The sequence below is a fragment of the Pipra filicauda genome, unplaced genomic scaffold, assembly GCF_003945595.2.
Source record: "Pipra filicauda isolate LSUMZ 115617 unplaced genomic scaffold, ASM394559v2 scaffold55_size4083901_pilon, whole genome shotgun sequence".
In the NCBI taxonomy this organism is placed as follows: domain Eukaryota; kingdom Metazoa; phylum Chordata; class Aves; order Passeriformes; family Pipridae; genus Pipra; species Pipra filicauda.
In genome coordinates this window covers 1,203,241-1,222,393 of record NW_024104709.1, presented here as the reverse complement: position 1 = coordinate 1,222,393, position 19,153 = coordinate 1,203,241, and the positions used below count along the sequence as shown (strand labels likewise).

Sequence of the window (19,153 nt, the reverse complement as noted above, 5' to 3'; positions counted from 1 at the left end):
GCATCATATGGAAAAGGGAATTTCTATGGGTGATCTCACTTTTAAAGCACAGTGCTAAATGGGAAAGAAGCAGAATGAAAACCGCTCCAGTTTAATAACAGGAAAGTAATTGCATTTAATTAAAAAATTTGTGCTCTAAAATTCTGATTTGGGCATGATCTTTTCAAAATTAGACAGAAATTAGGCAGAACACTTGGAACTGCAAGGTCTAAAGGTAAAGAAACTACAAAGGCACTTCATGCTTTGTGTGTTTACCCTGCTTGTTTTATACATTATTTTTGAAAAGACATCATTGTATGCACCTGTTGGTCTTGTATGTCTATTGTTTTCACTTTGGCATATATTAGTTGATGCATATTCTAGCTGACAGCAAGTTGAAAACAATAGGAGAGCTACTGATTGCTCCTGCCACATTGCCCTGAAGGTAGCAAGAAGGACTGTGACTGAATCTCTGAAGTTCTTACATGTTTTCATGTAGCCAGCGCCATAGTCTTAACTAGGTTATAAAATCAAACAGCAAGGCTAAATTGTCCACAGTCCTTAAAAATATTTAATATTTATTTTCCAAATAGGTGGAAGAGAGAGTCAACAGCCATATTCGCTGGCGTAGTGAACCAAATTGCCTTGACTGGAACCATTACTCACTTGCACCTTTGATGGCAGCAGCCAGGTAGGAGAGCAAAGGAAGAGTGATTTTGCATGAACTGAGGGAGCGGGTCTGAGTGCATAGGTTTTCATTCTCAGAAATGATTATGCGTCCATTTGTTACAACTGAAGTCAGCTCTTGCTGAAATCAGAAGCCTTTGTCTTTTGAGGCAGATTACGTGTTCTGTCTTTGCTTTGTCCACATACTTAGTTTGCCACTTTCCCTTCTCTTACACAGTTTTTGCATTAAGTACCCAGGAAGCACACTTTTTGAACCAAATAAAGAGAAAAATGTGCTCGTAAAAATAGAAGAAGAAATGGTGGGTGAGGTTTTTATATTTGAAATGTTTGGGGTTTTTTATTTACATTGTCCTAAAATTTAAGTTGGTGATTTCTGCTTGACCATCTTGTCATTTCAAGTGCACCATTGACAATACTGTTCAAGGCTTAATTTTTCCTCTGGGTCTTGAACACTTGGGTACATAGAAATTGCTGACATTGTTATATACAATAACACCTAAGCTAGCTTAAAGTTAGTGGGTGCCCAACAGCAGTCTTACTGTGGCATTGGTTAGTTCAGAAGACAGTTAATCTTGTCAAGAAAAGGTCTACTTTTCAGTACTGATTGCAGCTCCATGTTTATTTGGGTTGCTAGTCACAGGTTGGACAGGATTCACATTGACTTGGTCTCGAAAACTGTGCCTGTGTACACACAGTTACTTTTGTTGCTCTAGGTGACCTGAAGCACTGAGAACCTCATTTTCTCTCATCTTCTCTGTACAGACATATCCTCTGATGGTCAGAGAATTGTCAGCCTTCAGAATTTAATAAGATTAGCTTGAAATAGTGAAAAGTTAAGAAAAACATGGACACTTTTTTTATTATTATCCAATATTTATCTGCAGCCATAGGAGCTAGGTATATAAGGAAGACACTGGAGATTCTCATGTGATATCATGACCACAGGAGAAGGTGTTCAAAGAAAACACAGAATATATATTGAGGTAACCCGTCCCAGGCTTTTCAGAATTATATAAATGATGTTGGACCTCTGTTTCATTCCATATATAAACTGAAGGAAAGAAGGGGTTAAATGGGCAATCCCTTGAACTTTTGCTCAACCCTGGAACTGATCCCAAATATTCTGCAGACCAGGGTGGTGCTATATGGAATGTCTCTTCTTATGGGTCTCTCTCAAGGTCCTTGCAATGGAAGTCATGTGTATCTGTGTTGTTCTATTTCCCCGCTGCAGTCTCTTAGAGCCAAAAGAGGTATTTCCCCACAGCCTGGGATCAGAGGTGGGTGAGAGGGTGCAAATGGATGGCTGTCAGCAGGGCTGTTACCAACAAACATGTTGGCAAAAAAGGAGGCATCACCCCCGCCAGAGGTCCTGTGGAATTTCTGTTTAAAGTTCAGCAGGAAAACAAACTGTCCTCATGCACCCCTGAGCTCTGTTGCCAGTTTGGAAAGCATTAACAGCGTGTGAAATTTATAAGCAGGAGTAATGGAATACTGCTGCAATATGGAAACCTAGCCCTGACTCATCAGGCAGGATTTAAGTGGAAAACTGAGAAGTTTGGTACACGAGCTTGGTGGCCATCCTCTGAAGTGGGGTTTTAGCATAAATTTTTCAGGTATCGTTAGCATGTAACTTAATGGTACTTGGGTGCATTGGGCATTATTGCTGTGGCTCTCCTGAACGCTGAGAACCTTCTCCAATAATGTGTCAGCCAAGTAATGGCATGCTTCACTTTTTGCTTGGAACTATTGAATTTTAGAATAGATGCTCTCAATTAACAGAGTTCAAACCGATGTTATTATAACTATGAGAATATGTATCACTACCTCATGTGCTTAAGGATATTAAGGCAAGTACTTAATACTGGTAGTAAATACACTGTGTGAGCTAATAAAATGCTCCCATTAAGAAAGTGAATCCTGTTATGCCTACTTCACAGGTGAAAGCTTGTAGTCTGATTCCACCACTAGATACAGAGTGGTAGGAAGGCAAATTTTCTCTGAAGACCAGAGCATGTAATGCTGCCAAACCAGCAGTCCCAGGCACCCTTCAGGGAATGATTCCTGCAGCTGAGCAAGATTGCACAAACTGTGGTGTGGAGGACTAGCTGCTTTATTTTGGCTGAGAATCCTTTGAAGATACTGGTCCTGATTTTCTACCGCCCGAAACCTTTTGCTATTTATACCTGGGTAAAGTGAATGCCGAGCGAGCATAAAATGCCACTACCCTAGTGCTAAAGGAGCTGTTATCCACTTTGCCCAAATATAAATTACTATGCAAAGGGTGAAGCAAGTTCAAGGTCTCTCTTTTGGTTGTGACATTGCCCCTAGATCCTGCTGGTCCTTGCTCACAGTGTGAACAGAAGGAGGCTGTGTCTTCCTGCAGTTTTGAGCTCAAGATGTGCAACCTCGGGGGGAAGGGAGAGCACTCATTTCTGGTCCCACTATTAGCCAGAGAGAGGAAAAACATGTTCTCTCACGTCCCGGAGGAGGCCGAGCACGGTGGCAGGGACAAAAAATTCATTTGCCAGTTCCCTGACAACCTGGGGTAGGGGGAATGAGACTGAAAAACGTTCAGACGAGGCAGAAGCGGGCACTGCACCCTCCAGGATCCCGGTTTCCGGGCACGAAGGGGCTGCACTGGCGGAACCGCGGAGGCTCTGGCGCTCCCCGGGGGGCGCGGGGACGGGGGGGGGGGCGCTGGCCGCGGGCCGGGGCCGAACTGGGCGTGGAAGGGAAAAGCCCGAGCCTGGCGCAGCTTCCTCCTGGCAGTCCTTGTGTCCCCTCGGGCAGCTGCGGCACCCTCCTGCTGGAGAGGGGGTGCGCCTGCGGGGAGGTGTCCATCTTCCGAGTCTGTTTATTTCAGTGTCCCCACCTCCACCCCCCCCAAACCCCAACAAAACCAACACCGAGAAGCCATAAAAATCAGGGCCTGTTTAATGAAATTTAACAACTTAATTGCTGCCCGTACGCAATATATGACTCGCACAGCCGCGGACGGCGCTGTGATAGCTGGTAGCGCATTGACATGAGGAAGGACACGGTCCTTGAGATCCTCTGGCTCCGCGACCTACTGCCTTCAAACTAGAGCAGAGACAGATAAGGATATCGTGAAGGATAAATTTGGCGTTGTGTATTATAAAGCTGAATCCTTAAAAAAAAAAAATCTGCATACTTTTGGCAGTATTTCATATCTTGTAATAGAACCCATATATATTCAGGCGTATTTTAAGCAGAATATGGTGTACTGCAATTTCTGCTATCTAAGCAAATATCTTGGTAGAGTAATTTAAAAACAGAGCTGTTTTTTTGTAGCCAGCATTGTATCAATTAAGTAACGATGCTGGCCTGTGGTAGGCATCCTGGGCTAGGGTCTGCCAGCTGTCCTGAAGCCACTGAAGGCGTTCAGAGCTGACCCAGCACAGGGTGAGGGCATCACTGTCTGGCTCTCCCCGGACAGAGCTGCATGGAGATTGTGTGTTGCAATGTTTGCTGCTGTGAAAGGGACATTTTTAAAAAGCAAAAAATGCAAATAATTTTGAATTATAGGCAGCAGGAAGGATACGTAGATAAACCTCTATATATGTTTCATTTCTGTATAATTTCTGCAAGTAACCTACCTTTTGTTAGGTATAGGGGGTCATAACAGCATGAACACTGAACCACTGAAACCCTCACTTGATGGGATTAATTTTATCGTACTTCCAATACATGTATATACCTATTTGCATCTATGTTTTCCTCTGTCTAAAAATATCTTAAGGTTACAGATTCAAGGCTTACAGCTTCAATGAAGACATAGAATGAACAACGGCAATTTTAAGTCTGCCAGTGAGATATATGCAGAATTATTGTGACATGCTATACTGTAATAACCCTAAGTTAAGTATTTCAAAATGCGGACAATACACTATACTTTATGTTGGTCTTTAAAAGTAGTCCTATGAACCTTGCTATGTTCTTATCAGAAATTTGAAGTATTTACATTTTTGAAAAAATTACGTAATATCTAGTGCCCTGTGCAAATCTGTGTGAGTGGAGTCTTTTGCTCACTGACGCTTTGTTAAAAAAGTTCTCAGACTGCAAAGTTTCAGCCAGTTGGGAATCTCAGATCCACACTAGGAGTTACCTCCAGATGGCTGCACTTTCATTTGGTACCAAGCCTTCTAGCATCTTAGCGTTAGCATGTGATGTGTACTGGTGATGTGTACTGTTCCACTTGTTTTTGCCAGAATATATACAGGGCCAGAATATATACAGGGCATTGTATGGTAAGTTTTGACACATGGTGTAGCTCAAAGAAAAGATTAGGAGAGTGTGGGGAGAGAAAAAGGTCAGGGAAAAGAGGAGGACAGGAAAGGAAGGGAATAAGTAAATGCATCAAGAGGAGTTTATGTCAGTGTAATGAATTCAGTCTAACTGGCAAATACAATCTGACTGCAAGTTGTGGATTTCATTGAATTTGATCCAAGAAAGACACAGCTGAGAAATCTACAGGAAGCAATCTTTTCCTGGAAGTATGCAACTCCAAACTGTACAAATTCTTCCACTGGTTGTAAAATGTCTGTCTGCCACTGAACCTATGCCATTGGATACTTTGGAAGAGAAAACGGTGTATTGAGATAGTCAACTAAAAAATAACAAAAAACATAATCTACTAAACGTAGATTTTTTAAAGAAGAAAACCTTTATAATTTGAAGTTGCCAGTGAAGCCCTAGTGATAAAGTCAGTTAATCATTTCTGGTGCAGCTGTTTCCTGACATTTCTGCAAAATGTTGTGGAAAAATTAATGAAGGTTCGTTCAGTAATGGTTTCAAGCTTGGCTAGTGGAAAATATGACAGTATTTCCATCGTCAATTAAGAACAAGCAAGGCTTTTTTTTCCGTAGGGGAAGTGGTATGCAGTTTGTACTGCACAGGAAACTGTAGACTTGAGAGCAGCTGTGTGATAGTAACAGGTATGCAGAGAATATGGAGAAGGGCCCGGACCCTCTTCTCTTGTCACATGTGCTTCAGTATAGTAGAACTAGCTCTGTTATATACTGGAAAAGACAGCTTACACTCTTTAGGATGTGTGATATTCTTCAAATGCCTGACTATGAAAATCAATGCCCTTCTTGTCACTTCAGTAACAAAGCTTGCATCAATAAGGTTTTCATTGCAATTTTATTTTATTATTGTGATGTCTCAAAAGACTAATTCCTTCAGGTGGAGAGACACAGGGTTTTTTTTAGCCCATCTCTGAAAATCAAGTTACTTGCAATTTGACTTTGCGTGTACGATTGTCAAAACCATGGAGCATGCCTTGGGGAGCACATGTGCTTGCTGTCCTGCCTGGGTGTGGAGCAGCAGTAGCCCTGCTGTAGCTGACTAGTCGCTTTGTGGTTAGAGCTAGAAGGGAACCCGCTGGCCTCGTGTACAGTATGGACATGGGCTCTGCATGTGTGCGAACTCAGTATCACGTGTGTGTATGTAGTGCTGCAGATAGCCAAGAAAGCATGTGGTTTAGAAACACGATCGTGTCCAGGGGGTGCATTCCCATCACAGATCAGCATAGCTGAAGGTCAGTGTAGCAGCTGAGCGGTGACCTTTGTCCACTCCTTCACCTTGTAGCCCTCAGGCCCTGGCAGGCAGCCAACTGCCAGCAGCCTCCTCAATGGCACCTTGGGGGTCCTGCTCCTTCCGTAGCTCTGCTGTGCTTGAGCTCCTCCAGCTCGACTCAGTTTGGGGGATGCTGGATCCACTCTACTGTTGAATGGGCTGTATAGGACAGAAGGTAGCTGGGAAAGAGGCAGTGTCACTCATCAGAGTAAGTTGTAAATACCAGTCCCATACAGTCAGTAAAATGAACTTTTTTGCTCAAAGGGACCTAAATTTTATTTTGTGTTAAAAATGCATTGTTGTAAAAATACAGACTTGGTACAGAAATATTGCAAATCTCTGCAAATGTTTCCGTGAATGATTTAAGTATTCAGTGCCTTTCTGGACTGTGAGGGGTTGTACGAGCCTGCTTACTGTAATAGCTTTTTTCTTCCTCTTGACATTCTGAGATACTTACAGCCCTACCATAAATATGATTTCCAGCCTGTTTACACAGTATGATGATTCATGTTAAAGTGGTTAATAGAACATGTATTATAATGAATGGTTTATGTTTTCCTAATATCACTGTAAAGGGGTGTTCCTTCTGCAAGTTTAGAAGACCCTTAGCAAGCTCACTAAAAATGTTTGTCTTACTCTCTGTGATTGTAGCTGTAGAGCGTGTAGTTCTTACTGACAGCTTTCACCCATTGTAAAACAATAACAATGGAGTTATACCAATGATTTGTGACCATTCACATAATCACATAAAAGTCAGCCCCGAGTTCTCTTTCCCTGATGCAAGCTACTGTGAGGAGCTTCATTTAAGGTTCTCCCAAGCCTGCAATCCCTAGTGCAGGCAAACCTGTTGGTGAAGTCAATGACAGCTTTACCAGTGTCAGAGCTATCAGAGCATTAGAGACAGCTCATATAAGAGCCTGTAATTAGTCTTGATTTGGGACATTAAAAAATTAATCCTTCAAGCATCACATCTATAACTATATGACACTGCAGTCAATGTACTGTCATGCCTGTAGTGGGACCATGTGTGTGCTGCAAGGGTATGCCTGGGAGTAAGAGAAAGATGAAGACTCTGCTCTTGCAGTTTATCTGATGTGGGAAATCTGAGGGCGCTGGGTCAGACATGAGCTGCTTTTAAACTTCTCAGCATGAGGGCTGTGCCTACAGCTTCTTAGGAATTTCCCATAAAAACAATTTGTCAATTGAAAGCGGAATTTCCACAAGAACAAGTTTTCCACTGGAAAATCTCCATATTGCTATTTTTATTTTTTTTTTCCCATGGAAATCTCTGAATGAAATACTTCCCTTTAAGTCACCTTACTCCATGAAGATCTTTGATTAGCTGAGCTGAGCTAAAATGGTTTCAATTGCCATTAAGTTGCATCTGCCTATTATCACTCTTGTCTCAGGGTGAATGGCCATACAAAAACTTTATGCTTAAGAAGTTTCTGTGGGCAGGTCACCTTGGCAATCTTCATGTCCCACACTGTATTGCAGTCACTTGTGTGAAAAAGTCTACTAACTACTAAAAAACCAATGTCAAAGTGAAACAAGTTCTAAAAGAGAGGCCCCAAACCCTGGGAAAGCAGGGAACCCTTGCCCATTTGTGAACTTATATCTTTGCTGTTCAAATTCAGTTTCCCACATTTGTGTATCTTTTACTGGTCATTTAAAATGTCTAGGAGAGTTGTAAAACTCTTGGATTCCATTTAACATTAATGGGGAATAAAAAGTAAGTACATTTAAGTGACTATAAAATTGGCTAAGGTCATACGACAAGGTGAAGGACTCCCCCACACATCTTGCTTCATTGTCTACCCTGACAGTCTCTACGAAGGGCAGCTGGATAATGGATGGGACATTACTGTAGGTGACTGGACACCTGGTGCTGAGCATATGGGAAGGGAGAGGAATGCTGATGACACCAAGGTGTTCATCGTGTCACACAGTGATCTCTTATGCATGAATGTTAAAATAGAATGAATGTACAGACCACTTTTACTATTTAAACTAACAGTTTGAATAGTTCACCAAGATTTGTAGTAGGTGCTGGGTTCTCTATCGTACTGTGTCTCCATACTCTTATGAATCTTTTTCTTTGTGTTGCTATTTCTCAGCAGTTCTTCATCCTGTTCTCATTTAGACATGCAGCCAGTTCTACTCACAGCACTAAACCTTTGGCTATATTGGGTGGTGACCAGCTGGCAGCTTTGATGATCATGACCGGTTGCATGTACAGTGTTCTAGTCCCTGCTGTCCCTGAGAGAAATGTCCTCTATGAGGAAATGGGCTGTACCAGAAAGTGCACTGCATGACAGCCAGTGCAGCGCAGGAAGCTCACTATCTACATGAGTGTGAAGGCAGGTGCAGATTTCTTCACCCGGTGGACACAGGAAGCAACATGGTCAATGTCTGACTTTCCTTCAGGCAGCCTCCTCTGTGCTTCTCAGAAAAGCATGGGTGTTGTGATTAAATATTACAGTCTAATCTTTTACTTGCTAACAGACCAAAGAGGAGCTAAGTGACTTTAAGCCATTGGCTCCACTTTAAGTATCTCTTCCACGTGACAAAGGGCAGTTGACTCTCAGTCATATGTTCCAAATGAATGACTCAGAGTGAAAATCCTGGGCTACCCTTACCTGCAGCAGAGCACAATGCCAGCACATCTGATGCACCCTGCTCTGTCCCTTGTTCTGCCCTTCTCGTAGGATTCCCTGTATTTCCCATTCCCTCTTATTCTGTCACTGGTTTGTTTTGACCATCATAATTTTCACTGAGTAGCTTGAATCAGATTTGTGAACACTGAGTCTGAACCTTCTTCCTTCTGGGAGGATAGAAGTGATGGCTTATGGAGAACTTGCTTGACTGTGAAATCAGGAGGGGTTTTTGAGAGCTGCCTTAGCCATTAGCCCAGCCAGCATCACCATTCTTACCAGATGGTGATGGGATCCCTCCTCGCCCCAATCCCTTCTGCTTCCCCACTGCTCAGCTGCTTCAGTGGTGCTGAAGACAAAGGTGACAGAACTGAGTAGAAAGAAGAGGGGGCACATAAGGACTGGTCATTAATTCTTTATTTAAATATGTCAACAGTTGCCTTTAGGACATACCAACATAAGCCACTGGCATTCAAGGGAACACCAAATAGGCTTTCAATGTTAACAGCAAAGACTTAATTGTGCCAAAAAACTGAATATGGTTTCAAAGATAACACAATGTGACTCCACCATTTTCACCTGTGTGCTGTGCTTTGGGGAAAAAAATAAAGCCTACTGCACGTTTAATCCTCTATACTAAAAGGGAAGGTATTCCTCAGTTGTAATTGAAACTGGAGTTTTCATTCACCTGTTAGAATTTGAAGACTAACTGAAGGAAGGATCATAGCAATTATTCACACCATTTGGCAAGAAAGAAACAATTGGCAAAACCTACATTCGTGACAATCAGCTGTATTTCATGGTTGCATTGCAAAGGCTACAAATGGCCTCAGTTCTAAATTTAAGATAGGCAGAAATTGTTCTGTTTAGTGTGTCCTAAAATTATCCAGCACAGAAATACTTTGGGGAAGTGTAAAAATGAATTCTCAATTTTTCAAAAGGCAGCTTAAAGGGGAAGGCATGCTGATGTGGAAGTATTGAATAAATACCATCTCAGTAACAATTTTACCAAATGTAGGGAAGAGTCATACACGTCATGTCCTTGTTATAAGATTCGTGGAGAAAATACTCCCACTCAGATAGAAATTCACTGTAAACAGCTCTCTTGCTGTTAGAGCTGATGTACTTTTGAGGATGCAGTGGCTCTTAGAAGGAGTGGAGCATGTTGTGCAATAATGTGACCTTATGTTGCATAGACACTTCCAGTTTTGGAATGTGAAATGTCTGAAACTGGGAGTGGGTGGACAAGAGGTGGAGCCAGTCAGGAGCCTGGGTGACTGCGTTTCTGAGAAACTCTCTTCTGCTGGTGAGTATTGCTATTTTGCCTCGCATACGACTAAAGCCCTGAATAGTGCTAAGTTGAACCACTAAACAATATCAAGTTTCAAATGGACATGGAGCTATAGGGTGATATTTTGGAAGTTAATTTTATAAAACCTAATTGAAAACAAGGCTGAATTCTTTCAGACCTGAAACCACAGCCTCCCAAAATGCGTCAGAGACTCTTGATGCTGCAGCGAGGTCAGCTTCCCTCCCCCCACTTTACCTGTGAGTCAGGACAACTCTATTAAAGGAAGCTTTTATTGGAGGCTCTTGGTGGAAAGGTAGACAACATGCAGTTGGTGAGGACACAGTGGGAAAGAGTTTGGATCCTGTGTCTACATAAATGGTCAGCAACAGGGAGAAGACCTTTTTTTTCTGGAGAACAGAGGATACTAAGGAAAGAGTAGTGTTTGCGCAAGAGGTAGGTTTGACTGATTTCACCTTCTCTCTAATTAAAACTTGGATTCAGAGTCCACTCAAGCTGTCATCGTATCCATTTCTCAAGTGGGACAAAGGCTAAGTCTCCTGTGGGTTTGATGCTTTCAGTGCTTGTCCACGGTTCCATCTGTATCTACTTTTGTGGAAAATCACAGAAAAATAATCTTACAGCAGCACAGTTCACTTGAAAAAATACCAAGGAGGAAACAGAAAGTGTTCGACAGGTGGGAATTTCAGAGGTGTGATCTTGATTTTCAGGCAAGGCAGACACCTTTTTAAATAGAGACATCCTGTGGGGTAGTCATCCACTTACTGTTTCCTTTGCTATAAATCTAGACCTGCTCATGGGTGGATCAACACTACTGGGACTTAAAAATATCCGTGAGCAACGCTGTCCCATTTATATTAGTGTGCTTTAACTTTTTCCTTGTTGTTTTCTATTGCTGTTATTACCTGGACTGCTCTAGCAGAGTGTTAGCATGGATGAAATTCCTGTAACAAGCAGTATTTTGACAACTTGAATCTATGGTTTTAGATGTGTTCTTTTAATGCTGGCAGGTGGTCTGTGCTTCCTGGACTCACTCTTACTGCTACTGGAAGAAAGGTATCTTGCAGCAGCTCTGTGATTAAAAAGATGTTTCTAGAAATAATTTACAGTATCAGTACTTTTATTATTTCTATGTGAGATTGCTAGCCACAGGAAAGAGATCCTGGAAACCAGTTGTAGTCATTTAATTCATGACCTGATGAACACCTTGGGTGAAAAGCAGAGCATGGTCCTGGTCATGCAAAGAGCTGACCTACCCGAGCCTTCAGCACAGTGGGTAGCTCTACATTTGAGTGATTTTCCTGAAAGCACTCCGTGTGGAGTTTTCTGCTATATTGAAAGCTTATGTTTTACTGGTTTGATCCACTTTCCATTTCACTGGTGGATTATTTCTGTTAACTGTCCCACAAGCTGATTCAGACTGCATAAAAAGGGGGGGGGGAGGAGATTTGAATTTGTATACATGGATGGTACATTTTATAAGCAACTTCATCAATGCTTTCTTCCTAGAAGTGTAAATAACCTTTTCTTTAAAAAATGAAAAACTACTGGATGCACTTGTGGAGTTCATCTAACTGCCAGGCATTCATTAACAAACGCCCAGGCAAATGGACCTCTTTATGCAGATACGTCTGAGTCCATATGTGTATGTATTCATATGTGGAGTTTGAGTTGTAGAAAATAGACTTGCTGAGGCAGGTATCTGCCCGAAGTTACATTTGTGTTTTCCATTCAGAAAATATTTGGTCTAAAGATGGTTGTGGTGGAAAAAGAAATATATATTCTTAAAGCATAAAGCAGGGCCATGGTTTATCTGAGCTTTATGATGAGGGAAGGAGCAGGTGGACAGACAAACCTGAGCACAGCAGTGTGGGCTCCCAGAAGGGGTGCAGAACTGCCCCTAGCAAAGGATGTCCCTGGACATCTTGGCAGGACTAGCTGCCACATTCCCCTGTAGTGTGATTCATCAAATTGTTTCCCTGTTGCACAAGATGGAAGTTTGTTTCTTCTACCGTCTGCCTGGTTGCCTGCTGTCCAAACCTTCTCTGAGCAGTCGGTAGGAAATGTGGCTGCCTTTGACCTCCACTGGCCTTTTTCTGGCCTTCCTCTGCCCTTTGCTCTTTCTGGCAAGGTCCTGATGCAGGCAAACTCCAGGATAGCAGCGTAACTGCCAGCATCTTCCAGCTGCCATGTGAAACTGCAATTTGGTTCACATCAGTTCCGTTCTTCCTACTTTTTTTTCTAAGCAAGTTTATATAGAATATAGAAGTTCAAATCCTATATTAAGATTAAATTTGACATCCTTGAACAGATCAAGGAGAAAAGTGAATTGTTACCCTGAAGAAAGCTATGAAGAAAAATACCAGACTGGTAGCTTTTTTGCTTTTAAGTTTTGCTGATCAGAAATCAGAGGCTGAATTTTGGATCAAACATCCATAGCGGTTTTGCAATCAAATACTCCCAGCTTATGAAGATGGATACAACAGCTCCTCCAGCTTGCTCTAATGAACCGGCAGCTCTTTGTTGATGCTAGCAGAGCAATTAGGCTCCCTGTTATGCAGTTGCATCTGAGCAATGTGGTTTATTTTACTCAAGCAGACCTCACTGATCCACAATTAAAATGGCATTTTCATCTCACACTTAGGGGTTGAGAAAAAGCTTTTGAAGGTCTTCATTCCTCTCATGATGAGCTTGGTAGAGGAACAAAATCATACAAGGGTTTTTTTGTTGCAGCAGTTGGGTCGTGACTGAGACAGTTGGCTACTTCATTATAGCAAACATGTAGGTGGCCTTTCTCATGTTTTGAGATCCAAGAGAGGAGCTGTCACTTGACTGACACCTTTGAGGGGAGTGGAGTCTTTACAGAAGAAGGGTCAGGTCAGCTGTGCCATATGCAACACACACTGACAGTGAGCCCTTTCCTCTCAGCTGCTTTAAAGTTAGAAATTCCATCTTTCTGGCAGAATCAGATCCAGGTGGTGAGATTGCCCTGAGTTCGAACAACTTAAAATGTCTGTAATTTTTTGCTCTTGCTTGATTATGGTATTTATAGTTCATTTTTACCTGTGCTTTCTCTTCAGTGTAACAGTTACTAGCAGACTTCCTTGCTGTAATGGTTCTTCTGCTCTGAGGAAAAGGTTGAATGTAATTTGGAGGATGATTAGGGTGAGATCAGCACTTGAAACCCGAGTCAAGTTAATGATGAAACCTGAGTTTTGTTAATAATACATTGTAATTATTACTGCCCACAGGTCAGATATCTCATATTTCTCATCTTTTTAGCTTGAGGATCCTAGTTACAGTGATCTGTTCAACTTCTCTGCTGTTCCATCTCTTGCTCAAGTCTGCAAAAGGACGGTGCCTGTTCTCCACCAGATTTCCGCATGAGCTGTCCCAGGTAGAGCAGTGTCTCTGTGGATGTCAATGCATTACACAGGCTGGGGCACAAAGGGGCTGAGAGGAGGATACATGATCAACAGATGAAGCAGCAGAACGTTAATAATAAAAGATACCTAATTGGACCTGCCCTTTTGCCCAGCAGTGAGGACATATGTCAATGAGCAGCAGGCACCAGGCCCCTGGCGACCTGCTCCCGCCTCCTACAGGTCTTCGTGAGGGAAAAATTGCATTATGATCTGAGCTGCTTGCCTGCTGCAATTGCCAATAAAGTACTAATCCTAACCTTTCACAAACTGCATCTATTGCTTGCACCTCAGAGATGCGGGGCCAGATTGGAGAGGTGACATAAATCATGGTGTGCATTACGTGTTGGTGAGTGGGAGGGGAGTGCACACTGGGGAAACTGACACCACGCAGGGGCGGGAGGGAGAAGGCTGTGGCAGGAAAAGCGACCTGTGGCAGGATGTAGGAAGATGTGAGATAGTGCAGCCCCTCTTTACTTAGCACCATATCTTCTTACTGCCTCCCATGGCTTCTGTTGCAGCCTCCCATGCTGTCCTGCCTGCTGCTTCCATTTACCCGTGGTGGGGTGCTCCTACCCAGGGTGTGAAATTGGTGATGCTGCAACCAACTGTTGACTTTTATTTTGTGGAAAATGCCATTGTGGAACTGCTGTCCCACCTGAGGTGCAGGAAGCCAGTGCGTCTGGTCTCCCACCCCACCTGTGCCATGTGTTTGTGAAGGCACAAGTTAGGGACTTGCTTTAGGACAAGAGGATATGGTCTTAAGTTTCACAAGGGGAGGTTTAGTTTGGATATTAGGAAAACTTTCTTCATGGAGAGGGTGGTCAAGCATGGGAACAGGCTGTCCAGGGAAGTGGCTGAGTCACCATCCTGGGAGGTATTTAAAAGGCTTGTAGATGTGGCACTTAGGGGCATGGTTTGGTGGTGGACTTGGCAGCGTTAAATTAATGGTTGGGCTTAATGATCTTAGAGGTCTTTTTCAAGCTAAAAGATTCTGTGATTCTGCATTTGGACAATAAGTTTCCAACACCCACAGTTTAAACACTGGCCAAAGGAGAAAGCCTGTAGTGGGAACTTACCAAAAAGCAGAGTTAACCACCCTGTTTTGTTTTACTTCTTCTCATTATCTTGCCTGTGTTGTGACCAGGTATTGTTTGGACACTGAAATTTTGTGTACCCTTGAAACCCCCTGGGATGGGCTTAATACCATTCCAGCAGATACTCATTGTGGTTCGGGCAGCAGAGAGGGCAAGAAGTGAAATGGCAGCACTGGAGCACCCAGGGAAGGAGGGAGATGGCACTGAACAGGGCTGGGCTGGATGTGGTCATGCAGCCTCTTGCCCTGCTCCACCATATGTGGCTGTCCTTTCCTGCCCTGTCTGCTAGCTGTGCCACTGCACAGTGAAGCCACCAGGGGATGGATCTGATTGAAAAGTTCCCATTTTCTTTCCCTGAAATTATTTCGAGTCAGACCTTTTCTTGGTTTTAAATTTAATTTGTGCACAGCTAAAACTCTCCTGTGGAGGCATTGAAAGGCGGAAGGCCCATGTGTGTGTAGAGGAACTGAAGTTGCCCCTCTCAGTTGAAGCCCCTAAGGGATGGTGGGGCAGTGCTGCCATTGCCCCCAGCCTGTTAGGAGCCAGGAGAGGCTGCCAGGCTTTGCCTGTCACATATAACCAGCCCTACAGTGCAGAGCTTTGGGGAAAAGGTACACAGTTTTGTGTACACAAAATTGTGTATTCTACACAACTTTGGAAAATACCATGTAATAACTAGTGTTTTCTTCACTGTATGGTGAAGGTAATTTTTCATTTTTCTAATATACTTTCCTGCTGTTTTTTAAATCTAATCTTCTCCTTTGTACATGTTTCTTTAAATAGGTGAAATCTTAAAAAGATAGGTAATATATTACTGTTGCTTAAACAGAATTTCTGCTCCAAGTCTGAGTGGGGGGATAGACTGAGCTTCTGATCACTCCACAGTGGTTGAGGGTATGTGGTCCTGTCTCCTATTAACTTTATGAAAATGTACTGCCAGAGTATGGTCTAAAGTATTTAAGCCTACTAGTAATTATTTTTACATTCGTATTTCCTCTAATATAATAACATTTACTCTTCATTTCAGATGAAAATTAAATTGTCTGAGGAATAGTATCATCAACTGATTTGTCTTGCATCACCGTGTTTATCTATTCTAGTAAAAAAATCAGTGATTATTAAATTTACTGCTAAGGCATAGGATGAAAAGACAAAACTATAATGCTGAACAAGGGTGCTTGCAGCAATGGGAATTAATCACAGCATATCAAGAAAAGAGCATGCTCTTAATTTCCCACTTGAGTTAATGTTAAAAATTTAATCTTATTAACTTCAATTACTTTTGTTTAATTTTCAAATCAGACAAAAATAAAAATTGTAATGTCAGAATAGTCATTTGGATTGAATCTTGCATGTGAAGTTGGCAATGTCGTAAACAAGAGAAAAGGTCTGGTATAAACCCATGCATTTTTGTTTAACCCTGGCCCCAGCGTAACTGATGGGAGGTATTTGGAGCCACGCAGGAAGGCTGCATATTAATGAAACAAACCCCTCATGGGAGTTTTGGCCAAAGGAGTCATAATATCAAATAGAGAAACCATAATTGTGGAAAAGACCATTTTCTTGAACAGCTCGCACAGAGCACTAGAAAGCATGAGAAGGTTGACATGTGTGTTGCTTCCAGTGATGGTATTGCAGTCACAGGCTTTAAAAGGTTGCAGATGTTCTGAAGGGGGTCACGGGGACCATCCTTGCCTTCCCTTTGGGGATTAGGGAGCGTAATGCACAGCCTGCAGAAGCACAGAGTCACCCTGGAAAGAGTGTTTGCTGAACATCTCTGAACGTCCCTGCTGAGCGTAGCTGTGGCTGGTCCTGTTGCAGTCAAACCCATGGGAGCTTCAGGGCTCCTGACAGCGTGGGGCAGGGTGGGCAGTGGGCTCACAGGATGGTCAGTGTGTTGCCCTGAGCAAGGCTGGACAGTGCTGGCAGTAGGCTGGGACTCAGTGCAAGGACTTCCAGTCCCTATGCAAGGGGCAACCCCTTGGCTTCAGCCTTACATGGAAGTAAGTCATGTTTACACCCTTCATGAAAGCTCCTTTGTGCCTGTGAAGGGCTGTAAACCAGCCTCAGGGCAGGTGGGATGTGAAGGACCGGGCTCTGAGTGCCACTGTGTTTCACTGCCCCACAGGCCCCTGTGCCTGCCTTTGGGCAGTGGGGTGGGGGTGTAGGACCTGCCCTCCTGCCTTTGCCTCATTTCTGGACCCTGGAGAAGTTTGCCTGTACAGCTCTGGTTTTGCCTCTGAATCAATTTCCTAGTCTGATGGGCTGTATTAGGATGTCTTAACAGAAAACTTCCAACTATTTGTTACGGTATGTCAGGATGCAAAACCCACGTGGAAGATCTACCGGGTCTTTGGACGTGTAATCTTGTCATAATCTCAGTGAAAAGGGGATGATTTCAAAATCTGACTTTTCCCCCTTCATGTTCTCAAGTTTCTCAAGTTATGTTTAGAAGCAGGAAGCTGTTTTGCATAAAGGTAAGATTGTCTTTTTAACAAGAAAAGTTGGTGTTAGACAGGCTAAATATACCCACACAGTCATAGGCAGTGGGTAGTCCTGGCTATTTTTAGGCTTTATTTTTGCCTGTCTTTATTTATTTATTTTTTTTAGTGACACCTCCACTGTATCTTCAGCTCTCAGTGAGGCACCGCTTCCTGCACTGGTATGAAACTGGCAATTACAGGAGGAGTCAGCCTTGTCAGGTGTCATTTATCAGGCATTGCAGAGGGCTGGTTTCAGCAAAGAAAGAACAAAGCTTAATAAAAAGAGAGAGAGGGAGAAGCATTCTCTTAATAATTTGCCCTTTGCAATAACAGACCCTTATCAGATCACCCACGCTCATCTGGCTGCTGACGCTGTACTTGCTTCATTAGTATGAGCTATTTTTACACCTTTTGTGTCTTTTGAGGAACTGAGTGGGCCTGCTGTCTTGGAGTGATTCACCATCTCCAGGCGAACACGGTGTCCTCAAACCCTGTCAGGGAGGGAGGAAGGGAAAAGTAGGGGGAAGAGTTCAGTTGAATAAGCAAGTCTTAGGTGATCTGAGTGCTAAAACATTGCACTCTAGTCCTAAGGAAAATAGTCTACGTGCTTTTGGTTTGCAATGCAGCTTTTCAGATTGTTAGGACCTATCCCAAGGAACATTTAGTAATCGATTAGTTTAAGTGTAGCTTAGCATACATGAAGCCCTGTCTGCTTGTGCTATACTGTATGTGTTCATTTCCCTGTCTGTAAAGGGGATACTGGGCACTGGACTAGGGAATGTTGGGGAGTTGAAGTTGATCTTTAAAGTTCCCTTCCAACCCAAACTATTCTATGGTAGTATGTTGGTGATGCTTTCTTGTAGTGTACAAGTGTCATTGGTGTATCACAAGCACCCAAGAGACTTTTGGGTCAGATTGTTAGCTGATTTCACTTCCACTTCTGATAATGGAAAGAAAACTAAACTTGGTGCAAAGAGCCAGGCAGGATGCAGGAGGAGAACCCTGTATGAAGTTGTCTGTTTTTCAAAGCTGACCAGCAGTTGCTTTTCCTTTTGATGGACCATCAGTCCTGAAAGTGTCCTCTTAGAGCCTTCTGAGCTCTCTTCTGGTGGTTGAAAGTATGATTTTTGCTGTTCTTACTTCAACTTTTCCTGGGCAGGAGTGATTTGGTGTCCAGTCCTGCCACTTACTAAGTACCGGATAATGGTTTCTTATTGCAGGTTTCTTTGGAGTAGTTTCAGAAGTTAGTGTGATATGGGATACCTATACGAAACTTTAAGGTACTGTAGTGATGCACCCTGGTCTAATGTTGTCTGATATAAAGTATAATGAAACCTGAACAGTGTCTTTCCCAAAAAAATAAAACTTACTTAGTGGCAACCTGGCTGGTCCCTCAAATATCAACCACATTTTATATGTGGTTTCAGGCATTTTTGTAGACCTTCATCTTTTCAGAAGTGTTTGCTCAGGAGAGTGATGCTCATCTTAATAAACACAGTTGATTTATGTATTATAGAAAGAAACCCAAGTGAAAAGAATGAAATTTCATATATAGCTACAAAATGCAGCAGAAAGCATATGCACATTTTGCTGAATTTTTTAAGAGGTATTCTGATTCAACTAAATATTATACATAATGACTTTCAGTGCTTCATATAATAAAAAAGAACCAAGTACTGTAAAATATGGCCAGAATAATTTTAAAGAGCTTTTTTTTTTTCTTTTTTTTCTCCTGCTAGGCATCCTGAGGGTTGTAAAGAAAGCAGCATCCTTAAATATGCAGTCTAATTAATGTATCTTATACTGCCACTGTAGTGATCAGAATCTTTAGGCAATGCTAATGACTGGATTTGCTAAAATCCAGCAAAATGCCTGCGTTGAGTCATTAGTCAAAATTAAACATTTTGGCTGTGAATAGTGACTG

At 42.6% G+C, this 19,153-nt stretch overlaps 1 protein-coding gene across 9 annotated transcripts in view; it reads left to right on the top strand.

Moving 5' to 3' along the window:
• HIVEP2 (HIVEP zinc finger 2) overlaps positions 1–19,153 on the top strand; it is a 139,108-nt gene that overhangs the window by 85,611 nt on the left and 34,344 nt on the right. For 6 of the 9 annotated variants that reach the window (XM_027751442.2, XM_039387373.1, XM_027751441.2 and 3 more), the window contains one exon: positions 573–670. The exons of 2 other annotated variants lie outside the window; for them this stretch is intronic. The gene's annotated coding sequence lies outside the window, so the exon portion shown is untranslated. Of the gene's footprint in view, positions 1–572; positions 671–1,595; positions 1,650–19,153 lie in introns of those variants that run through there. One more of the 9 variants, XM_027751445.2, reaches the window with a different exon arrangement.